Source organism: Gossypium hirsutum, chromosome A13 (assembly GCF_007990345.1).
Source record: "Gossypium hirsutum isolate 1008001.06 chromosome A13, Gossypium_hirsutum_v2.1, whole genome shotgun sequence".
NCBI classification, from domain to species: Eukaryota; Viridiplantae; Streptophyta; class Magnoliopsida; order Malvales; family Malvaceae; genus Gossypium; species Gossypium hirsutum.
Window position 1 is genome coordinate 60,750,165 of NC_053436.1, and position 11,417 is coordinate 60,761,581.

General features: G+C 36.1%; 1 non-coding gene across 1 annotated transcript; it reads right to left on the minus strand.

Moving 5' to 3' along the window:
• Positions 1-10,257: 10,257 nt before the first annotated feature.
• On the minus strand, positions 10,258-10,364 carry LOC121212982 (small nucleolar RNA R71). The gene has a single exon (XR_005908351.1). It is a non-coding gene; the product is annotated as a small nucleolar RNA R71 (small nucleolar RNA).
• Between the last annotated feature and the right edge of the window lie 1,053 nt (positions 10,365-11,417).

Consider the following 11,417-nt stretch of genomic DNA (forward strand, 5'->3'; position numbering starts at 1 on the left):
CATATGAAAGAGGTATGGTTATGGATACTTTATGATGAGTACAGATATGTATGCTAAACCTATGAGTAATGCCTTAATAAAGATCGATTTACGATGAGTAAGTATATATGTGCGTATGATGAGTGAGCAGAATGGTTTGAATGATGAATAATCTTTATGTATATGTTGCTATGTTTCTGCATGTTGATTCCTTATTACCATTTCATATTATTTGTATGTGGACTTACTAAGCTTTAATGATTACTCCCCTATCTTTTCATCCTTTGTAGTTCTGCCAAGCTAGCTTGGGGATTGAAAGCTATCGGAGTATTCGATCACACTATCAAAAGACTATTGGGTATAGTGAAATTACTATTTTGAGTATGACATGTATAGGAAACTTGGTCATTTTGTGATATGTGTCATGATATTTGGCCAAATTGTGAAGGCCTATGATAATGATGATTCATTTTGTAATGGCTATGTGATATGGCTCATATTTGATCATTTGAGTTGTAATCTAATTACCCATGCATGCATGTGCTAGTGTTTTGATGGTAGGATATGTTATTGCTTGGTGAGTGTAGGATAATGATGTGATATGTTGTTGAACGATGAAAGTATGGTAAAGTATGAATTGGGTGCTAAAGGACAAGGGATGACCTAATGGCTTAAAATGAGTATAAGTATGAATGCACAATTTGAAGTCATGATAACAAGTTTAATAATGCATGAAATTGGTGTGGAATGCCTTTAAATAGTGTAACAAATGAATGTGCAATAGGATGACTTTATAAAGATGTGAGAGTGCTATGGTATGGAATATTTGAGTGCTTGAATATGTCATGTTGCATGTTATAAAAATAAGTTTGAATGTATGAGTGATTGTGGGTGACTATTGGCTTGGAAAATAGCCTTTAAATAGTCCACATGGGTAGACACACGGGTGTGTATCTAGACCATGTGTGACACACGGTCTGCCCCATGGGCGTGTTAAATGGCCGTGTGTCCCTTACACCTAAATGAGCATGTGTCTCATCCGTGTGGAGGACACGACATAGAGCACGGGCGTGTGCCTTGGCCGTGTGCCCCAAAATAAGCGATGACGTCATAAAAAAATGTCTAGGTTTTTGGACACGGGTGTGTCTAAGCCGAGTGAGGGTCACGGGCTATGGACATGGGTGTGTGCTCGACCGTGTGAAACCCCTGTAGGTTCGAAATGAAAAATAAATTCTAAAAATTCCACACGGGTAAGGGACACGGGCGTGTCCCAATGCACACGGGCTTGTACATTGCCTCTACACGTGTATGTGAGGCTTAAACCTAGAAACTTTCTTAGAATTTTCTTAAGTTCTCAGTTTAGTTTCGGATTGCTTTTAATGTATGTTTTGGACCTCCCAGGTCCGTAATAAGGATAATATGATCTTGTTTGATCAATTTTAATTTGGAATGAAATTTTATGACCCATATTTTCTAGAAATGCCCTGTTTATGTACGGTAATGCATCGTACCTTGTCTCGGTCTCGGGTACGGGTAAGGGGTTTTTCATGAGTAATTTGGACTAAATTGTGAACTTTGTAAATTTAGGGACTAAAATGTGAAATAAATGAAATGTGTGGACTTGTATGAGTACTGTGAGAATTTGACTAGGCATGTGTGCAAAGAAATTTTGTGTATTTTGTGATTTTTGTGATTAGGGACTAAATTGTCAAAATGTGAAAATGTGAGGGCTAATGTGTAAAATGCCCTAAATATGTGTTTTTAGATTGATTTGAATGATTCAATGAATAAAAGAGTTAAATTTGATTTATATAGATCAAGAACTAAAGAAAACGAAATTAGATCAGGGAAAGTCGAAAGTTGTCGAGTAGCTCATTTTGTCTATTCGAATTCGTACGAGGTAAGTCTATATACAAATAAATATATTTGAACTGGTTTATTTATGCTTATATGTTTTTTAACAATGATGAATGGCTTTATGCCTTGAATATGAGATATTCAAGAAAGTATCTACAAAGTTCTGACTTCCGTAAAGCCCTATACGAACCTTAGGAATAGTTAGGATACATATGTCATGACATAGGATCCGATATGTGTTATCGTGTAAGACCACGTCTGGGACGGTAGCATCGACTTATGATTTATGTGTAATAGCATGTCTGGGACGTTGGCATCATATTACGTTTCGTGTAAGACCCTATCTGGGACAATAGCATCGATATTTGATTACATGCAAGACCACGTCTGGGACATTAGCATTGTATGAGCTTTCTGAGCTATCCGCGTATCCTTATGATTTCGAACGGTTCAACGGGCAGTCCAAGAAAATAGATGACTATGTGAATTTGTATTTGACTCAGGTACGTTTGAATTGTATACCATGTTTGAGAATGAAAGGTAAGTATATGTACCTTCGTGAATATATGATATAGTATGAGATTGAGTTTTGATATGTATATATGAATTTTGTTCAAATGAAATATAAGAGATATATGGATAAGTGAATGTATTTTGCCTTAAATTGTATGAATGAAATAATTTTATTTTTTAAGTTTATTTGTATATGGCTTACTAAGCTTTAGAAAGCTTACTTTGTGTGTGTTTGCATTGTTTTATAGATATCGTAGCTATCGAGAGCTTGCAGATCATCAAGGATCGTCACCACATTATTGAAGTCTATTTTGGTACCTTTTGAACATGTATATATTGTAGTATGGCATGTATAGGCTAAAGGATTTCTGCTACGTTTTATGATGTATATATATCTAGCCATGTGATATGGCTTGGTTATGGATGAGATTATGAATGAATTTGGTATATGGTTGTGTTCATAAAAGGTATGATTTAATGTGCTTCAATGGTCTAGTGAAATGGTCAATTTGGTGAGGTTTTTGCATGTGAATGGATGAGGTGAATTGGAGTTATGAAACATATGATATAATATTACTTTGGCTTATGATTTGATATGTTTGAGTATAGATTATAAGCTTGAACTTTGATTGATAATAATATGGCATGAATGTTGTAAGTTTTGGTGTTGAATTTGGCTGAAATTATTGTGCAAATGTGTTTGGTTTGATGCTTGTAGGTTTGACCCAAATTGGGTGGCGAATTGGCTTTTTAAATAGCCTATTTTTGTCTATACGGGTAGAGACACGGGCGTGTGTCTCAACTGTGTGCGACACACGGTCTTTTTTTCATGGCCGTGTGTCCCCTGGGGTACCCTACGATTTTAAGTCAGTCTTGAGAATGACCAAGGCACACGGGCATATGACTACTCGTGTGACCCAAGTCAGTTTCGACCACGGCCAAGGCACAGGGACATGTCTTGTGGCCGTGTGATTAAGTCAGTATGTATGCCTTGATTTAACACAATTTAGATACATGGGCGTGTCTAATGCCGTGCAAGGCACACGACCTGTTCACTCAGGCGTGTGACCTCTGTAACCTAAAAAATTTAGTTAAGTTTCAAAAAAAATTTATGTATTCGGTTTGGTCCTGAACCTTCTCTAAAGCATGTTTAAGGTTTCGTAAACCTTCTAAAGATATTATTTGTGTATGAATTGCTATGATATAATGATGTATGATTTATGATGATTTTGTAATGTTCCAATTTGTCTGGTAACGCTTTTAACCCTAGGTCAGCGATGGATACGGGTTAGGGGTGTTACATTTGGTTGGTATCAGAACTACAGTTTTGTCGATTCTAGGACTAACATAGCATATGTGAGTCTAGCTATACATGCCATATTTATGAACTGTGATAGTATGGTGAATCTTGACAATGAAAATGTGTTTTTATATAGTAAATGGATCCCAAACAAGCCGTAGCTGACAATGTCGAGAGGAATGTGCTTGCTCTTGCGCAAGGGACAGCGTCATCTGACTCTAGACTGGCTACGAGTAGCTATGATGGAGAGGCTAGACAAGCCTTCTATTAGATGGTGAATGATTGGTTTACCCAGTACATTAGAACTAATCCAGATGTTCAACAATCCCCAACCCCGGTTAATCCTCCACAGTCCCTGTTATGTCACAAGCTAATCTAAATCAGTTGAATAAGCCTCCAATTGATAAAATTAGAAAATATGGGGCCAAAGAGTTTCGAGCTACCGTTAGTGATGATGCTGAGAGAGCTGAGTTTTGGTTAAAAAATACAATACGAGTATTCGATGAATTATCATTGACTTGGGATGAATGTCTCAAGTGTGTTGTTTCGCTTTTGAGAGATACAGCGTATCATTGGTGGAAGACATTGATATTGGTGGTTCCGAGAGAGCGAGTTACTTGGGATTTCTTCCAAGCTAAATTCTAGAAGAAATACATCTGTCAGAGATTCATCAATCAGAAACGAAAAGAGTTTCTTGAGCTTAAACAAGGTCATATTTCTGTTACAGATTACGAGCGAGAATTTATGAGACTGAGCCAATATGCAAGAGAATGTGGCTCGACTGAAGCAATTATGTGTAAAAGATTCGAGGATGGTTTGAATGAATATATCCGTTTGTTAGTTGGGATTCTAGAGATAAAAGAATTCGTTGTACTTGTTGAAAAAGCCTGCAAAGCTGAAGAACTCGAGAAAGAGAAAAGAAAAGCTGATTTAGAAGCTAGAGAAGTGTGAAAGAGATCATCGAACAAGTCATTTCAATCTGCATCAAAGAAGTTTAGAGAGGATTATAGTCGTGTAAAGGCTAATATGGAAATTTGAGTAGAGATCATGCTAGATCGCACTCGAGCTTCAGAGCTCCAGCTACATCTATTACCAGTGTTGGAAATGTTCCATTTGATCGCCTTGAATGCAAACACTATGGTAAAAGACATCCCGGCAATTGTAGATTGTATGATCATGCTTGTTTCAAATATGGATCATTAGACTATTTCATTCGTGATTGTCCTGAGTCTGTCAAGAAAGAAATTTCACAAAATCTGAGGCCAAGTGGCAATGCATCTCGTGGTAGACCTCCTAGAGGTACGGGAAATGTGACTGGTAGTCAAAGAGGGACTAAAGACACTGCTATTCGATCCGAGGCTTGTGCAGTTGCCATATCATATGTCATTCGAGCTCATGAGGAAGCTTCATCTCTAGATGTGATTACGAGTACATTTACTCTTTACGATACTTTTGTGATTGCTTTGATAGATCCTGGATCAATGCATTTTTATATATGCATGAATTTAGTGAATAGTAAGACTTTGCCTGTAGAGTCTACTGAATTCGTAATTAATGTATCGAACCCCTAGGCAGATGTGTTTTGGTTGATAAAGTCTGCAAGAATTGTCAGTTAATGTTTCGAGACATTTGTTTTCTAGTCGATTTGATGTTATTACCTTTTGATGAGTTTGATACAATTCTGGGTATGGATTGGTTAACTTTGCATGATGCTGTTGTGAATTGCAAATGGAAAACTACTGATTTGAGATGTAAGGATGATGAAATAGTTCGAATTGAATCTAGTTATTTGAATGGATTGCCTGCTGTGATATCTTCGATGAAAGCTCTGAGTATTGTGAGAAAAGGTGGTAAAGCTTACTTTGCTTATGTAATCAATTTGAAAGTGTTAGAAAAGAAAGTTGAATTAGTGCCTGTTGTCTGTGAATTCCTTGATGTGTTTCCTGAAGAACTTCTGGGATTACCTCCGATTAGAGAAGTTGAATTTGGCATTGAGTTAGTACCGGGAACTACTTCGATTTCAATAGCTCCATACAGAATGGCTCCGACTGAGTTAAAAGAATTAAAATCTCAGTTGCAAGAGTTGACTGATAGAGGGTTTGCTAGATTGAGTTTCTCACCTTAGGGTACAATAGTTCTGTTTGTGAAAAAGAAAGATGGTACGATGAGAATGTGCATTGATTATTGTCAGTTGAATAAAGTGACTATCAATAATAAGTATCCTCTGCCTCGAATTGATGATTTGTTTGATCAGTTAAAAGGAGCTACTGTGTTTTCAAAGATAGATTTGAGATCCAATTATTATCAGTTGCAAGGAAAAGATTCAGACATTCCGAAAACTGCATTCAGAATAAGGTACGACCACTATGAGTTCTTAGTTATGCCTTTCGGATTATCTAATGCACCTACTATCTTTATGGATTTGATGAACAGAATTTTCAGACCATATTTAGATCAATTTGTTGTCGTATTCATTAATGACATATTGATTTATTCGTGTGATGAATCCGAGCATGCCGAGCATCTGAGAAAAGTGCTACAGACTTTACGTGATAAGCAATTATATGTGAAGTTTAGTAAATGTGAATTCTGGTTATGAGAAATCGATTTTCTAGGTCATATTGTATCAGCATCAGGTATCCGAGTTGATCCGAGCAAAATTTTAGCTATTTTGGATTGGAAGCCTCCAAGAAATGTCTCCAAAATCCATTGTTTTCTGGAACTTGCAGGTTATTGTAGACGATTAGTAAAAGGATTTTCTATGATTGCAACTCCGTTAAAGAAACTGCTTCAGAAAGATGTGAAGTTTGAATAGTCCAAAAAGTGTCAGAAAAGCTTTGATCAGTTGAAAGCATTATTGACTGAAGCTCCAGTGTTAGTACAACCCGAATTGGGAAAGAATTTGTAATTTATAGTGATGCTACATTGAACGGTCTGGGATGTGTTTTGATGTAGGAAGGCAAAGTCATTGCTTATGCTTCGAGACAGCTAAAGCCGCATGAAAAGAACTATCTGACTCATGACCTTGAGTTAGCTGCGATTGTATTTGCTTTAAAGATTTGGTGTCACTATCTATTTGGTGAGAAATGTCATGTATATTCTGATCATAAAAGTTTGAAATATTTGATTACTTAGAAAGATTTGAATCTGCGTCAGAGAAAATGGCTAGAACTGTTAAAAGTCTATGAGCTTATTATTGATTATCATCCGGGAAAAGCAAATGTTGTTGCTGATGCTTTGAGTTGAAAATCACTGTTTACTCTATGTGCCATGAATACTCATTTAGCTTTGTCTGATGATTGTTCGATTTTAGCCAAATTGAAAGCGAGACCATTATTCATTCAATAGATTATTGATGCTTAGAAGGTTAATAATGAGATTTTAACAAAACGAGCTCAATGTAATTTAGATTCTGATTTAGAATTCAGAGTTGATAAAGATAATTTTTTGAGATTTCGAGATAGAATTTTTGTTCCAAGAAATCCAGAGTTGATTAAAATGATTTTGAATGAAGATCACAACAATTGTTTATCTATTCATCCAGGCAATATGAAAATGTATATTGATCTGAAACAGCATTACTGGTGGTCTGGAATGAAAAAAGATATCTTTGAATTTGTTGCGAAATGTTTAATCTGTCAGCAAGTTAAAGCTGAACATCAAGTTCCCTCTGGTTTATTACAACCAATTATGATTCCAGAATGGGAATGAGATAGAGTGACGATGGATTTTGTTTTAGGTTTGCCTCTATCTCCGAGAAAGAAAGATGCAATCTAGGTTGTAGTTGATCGATTGACGAAATCAGCCCATTTTATTCTGGTACGATCCAATTACTCACTTGATAAGTTAGTTGAGTTATACATTTCTAATATTGTGAGATTGCATGGTGTGTCATTATCTATTTTGTCAGATAGAGATCCGATATTCACATCACGATTTTGGAAAAAATTGCAAGATGCTTTGGGTACGAAATTGCATTTCAGTATGCTCTTCACTTGAAAACTGATGGTCAATCCGAGCTAATTATTTAGATACTTGGGGATATGTTGAGATGTTGCATTATTAGGTTTGAAGGTACGTGGGAATAGTATTTGCCTTTGATTGAATTCGCTTATAATAACAGTTTTCAATCGAGCATCAAAATGGCACCATACGAAGCCTTATATGGTAGAAAATGCCATACACCTTTATATTGAATTGAGCTCAGTGAGATTAAGATACACGGGATTGATTTGATAAAAGAGATTGAATAGAAAGTAAAAGTGATCTGAGATAGTCTAAAAATAGCTTCCGATCGTCAGAAATTTTATGCAGATTTGAAAAGAAAAGACATTGAATTTGAGATCGGCAACAAAGTGTTTCCGAAAGTATCACCATGAAAGAAAGTACTTCGATTTAGCTGTAAAGGCATTTTGAGTCTGAGGTTCATTGGACTGTATGAAATTATAGAGCATATCGGACCGATTGCATATAAATTGTTGTTGCAACCAGAGATAGAAAAGATTCATGATATGTTTCACATATCAATGCTTCGACGATACAGATCCAATCCTTCACATGTGATTCCTCCGTTTGAGATTGAGATTTAGTCTGATATGACCTACGAAGAAGAACCAATCCATATCTTAGCTTGTGAGGTTAAAGAATTACAAAACAAGAAAATTCTGTTAGTTAAAGTGATGTGGCATCAACACGGTATTGAAGAGGCTACATAGGAGCTTGAAGATGTTATGAGACAACAATATCCGAATATGTTCAATGGTAAGATTTTCGGGGACTGATAAACCATAATATATACATATTTTTATCCCATGCTTGTCATATTTTTGGATGATTTATCATAAGATTTAGTGAATTTGATCCTAAACATTTAAATTCATGTTTTATACTTAAGTGAGCATAGGAAGGTGAAAAGAGCAAGAAACAGGCCAAAAATGGGCAAAATGGGCTTATCTCAGTATTTTACATGGCATAGGCACTTCCATACGGGTAAACCACACGCCTATGTGTCATGGCTATGTCAACTAAAAACCAACTCAGAATTACACACGGTTTGAGCACCTTCACACGGGCATGGCACACGGTCTTGTCCCTGTCGAGCCCAAGTCTATTTCTACTTGGAAAAGGCTAATTTAGAGGGTTTTGAAGCATTCCAAATTCTATATAATCACCCTAGAAGAGGATTAAAAGGGACACGGAGAGTAGAACATAGAAAATACTCAAGGATAGCCATTGGAAGCAGCTCGGAAGCAGGATTTACTTCAAGACTGAAGATCTCCATTTAATTTACTTAGAAGTTCTTTGGGTTTCTTTATGTTTTGTTATTTTCCCAAATTTGAGATATTTTCCCTTATTATTAACTAAACTCCCTAAATACCTAAGGGAGATGAAACCTAAGACAAATCTTATTACTATTTGCATGATATGATAAATGCTTGTTCTTATTCTTAATTGTGAGTTTTAATCCTTGCTTTAGTATTCCAAGATATTAATTTAGGTTTTGATGTGCTTATTCAGTAGAGCAAAAGTCCCTGTTTTAGAGTAGATCTCCCATAATTAAGCGGAGTTGCATGCAATCCTAGAGATAGGATGATATAAATCTGCCGGATTAGAGTGAAATCTAATAAAGGAATCCATAGATCAAGTTAATACGACAATAGGGGTTTTAATTAGAAAGATATTTCGATTAATCAACCTAAAGTCAGTTGTTTTTAGTCTCGAGAGAGATATTAACATAAATCAGGGATTTCTACGGATTACGTCAAGTGAATAAATCATCTAATTCAGAAATAATAAGTGAAGTCTAGGTGAATTCTTCCTTGGGTATTGTCTTCTCCATCGGTTTTCTAAACAGTATTTTTTAACTTTTATCTTTGTCGTAATCTTAGTTAATTAGATATTAGGAATGCTTGATTTTTATTACTTTAGCCATTTTTAGTTTTATTGCAATTTACTTTTTTTTTTAAAATTTAATTTTCCTTTTCTAAATTTTTCTTTTTAATTGCATCAGTCAGGTGTCTCTAGTTTATGACTAGGAGGAATCTGCCAAGACCTTTGCTTTTTGACAGTGAGATTGAGAGCACATCTTGCAAAAACTGAAGAGAAATAAGGCGAAGTCTACAATACATAGAGAAAGAGCGAAAGGACGATATCCATACTACAACCGAGGAGATGGCTAATAATCAGAATAATCCGCTACCTCCTATGGTTACTGCAAATCCAGTAAATCAGAATTCTACTCCTCGTACTATGTATGATTATGCTAAACCTACTTTAACAGGAACTAAATCGAGTATAGTTAGACTTGCTATTGCTGCAAATAATTTTGAACTGAAACCTAACACTATTCAAATGATATAACAGTTTGTTCAGTTTAATGGTTTGCAGGACGAGGATCCAAACACTCTTTAGCAAATTTTCTAGAAGTCTATGACACCTTTAAGATCAATGGCATTTCTGACGATGCCATTCGCCTTCGGTTGTTTCCCTTTTCATTAAGGAATAAGGCTAAACAGTGGTTGAACTCGTTACCATGAAGATCAATCACTACTTGGGAGCAAATGACCGAAAAATTTTTACTCAAATATTTTCCGCAGGCTAAAATGTCTAAATTGAGGAATGATATCTCTTCTTTTATGCAGATGGATTTAGAAACACTATATAATGCATGGGAGAGATACAAGGATTTATTGAGAAGGTGCCCTCACCATGGATTACCTTTATGGCTATAGGTTCAAACTTTCCACAATGGTTTGAACCCCTTAACGAGACAAATGGTCGATGCAGCAGTCAGTGGAACCTTAAATAATAAAACACCTGATGAGGCTTATGAGTTCATTAAAGAGATGTCACTGAATAATTATCAGTGGCAAGTCATGAAGACAAAGCGTAATAAAGCAGTCGGTGTTTTCAACCTCGACACGGTCACCATGTTATCAAACCAGGTAGAGCTCTTAAATAAAAAGATTGATGGCTTATGTGTTTCTATGCAGGTGCATCCGGTGATGCAGTGTGATACAAATGGAGGAGGGATAAATAACCTAGAATGCTTAGCCTATAACCATAGTACTACGAACGAACAAGTCAACTATATGGGTAACAGTTCTAGACCACAGAATAATCCATATAGTAATACTTACAATGCAGGTTGGAGGAACCATCCCAACTTCTCTTGGGGTGATCAAGGAAATTAGAGACCACCACCACCTCCAGGATTCAAACAACAACCTTACCAGCAAGAGAGAAAGCTGAACCTTGAAGAGATGATGACGAAGTTAATTTCAGTGGTAGAAACCCATTTTCAAAACACTGAAACTACAATTAAAAATCAAAAGGCATCGATTTAAGGACTTGAGAATAAATAGGACAGCTAGCTAAGTTGATCTCTGAAAGACCACAAGCTAGCTTGCCCAGTAACACAGAAACTAACCCAAGAGAGCAACTTCATGGCATCACTGTACGCGACAAATAAGGGTTAGCTGAATCTAAATCTGAAACAAGGCACAAAACTGTGGTAAGTAATGGTAAGGATGAGATGAATCATGGTACACAGGAGTCGGTAAGCAAAGAGTATAAACCTTGTATACCATATCCCAATGCAAAAAGGAAAGTCCGCACAGACAAACAATTCGGTAAATTCCTTAAACTACTTAAAAAGTTAAATATTAACTTACCGTTTATTGAAGCTCTTTCACAGATGCCCAACTCAGTTAAATTTTTAAAGGGTCTCTTATAAAAAATGAAAGTTAGATGAGTCATCACATGTGGA